This window comes from Sinocyclocheilus anshuiensis, unplaced genomic scaffold (genome assembly GCF_001515605.1).
Source record: "Sinocyclocheilus anshuiensis isolate Anshui unplaced genomic scaffold, SAMN03320099.WGS_v1.1 scaffold267, whole genome shotgun sequence".
In the NCBI taxonomy this organism is placed as follows: domain Eukaryota; kingdom Metazoa; phylum Chordata; class Actinopteri; order Cypriniformes; family Cyprinidae; genus Sinocyclocheilus; species Sinocyclocheilus anshuiensis.
Window position 1 is genome coordinate 2,471,560 of NW_015552637.1, and position 600 is coordinate 2,472,159.

The following is a 600-nucleotide window of genomic DNA, read 5'->3' on the forward strand; positions in this document are numbered from 1 at the left end:
ACTGAACTGCAGTGGAAACGCAAACCGAGCCGAGCCGTGCCGTGTCGTACCGTACTGAGACGTGCCGAGCCAAGTCGTACCACGCAGTGGAAAAGCGCCATAAATGAACTATCCCTTTAAATTTTTGTAATTACGAAATGTTATTCATGTGAAAACAGGTTTTGTCAGTAGTATTTTATAAAAATAAATGAATTAAATGTTACAACATTTTTGTTTAGCATTTTTGTTTGACATATTTAATGCCAATATATATATATATATATATATATATATCATTTTTAAAAAGCTAATTGTGACTTTTTAATCTCACAAGTCAGACTTTTCTGTTCATGTCTCACAATTTTGACTTTTTTCTCTAAGTTCTAAATGAACATCTTGCAATCCTGTTTTTTCTGCCACAGAATAAAAAGGCAATTGTGAGTTAAAAAGCTGAAGATTGTGAGATATAAACTAGCAATTCTGAAGGGGGAAAAAAAAACAGAATTGCGAGTTTAATTCTCTGAGAAAAAAGAAAAGGAAAAAGTCCTAATTGACATAAATCTTGTGAAAACTGTGAGATAAAAAGTTGCAAAACCTTTTTTATTTTTTACCCAGTGGTGG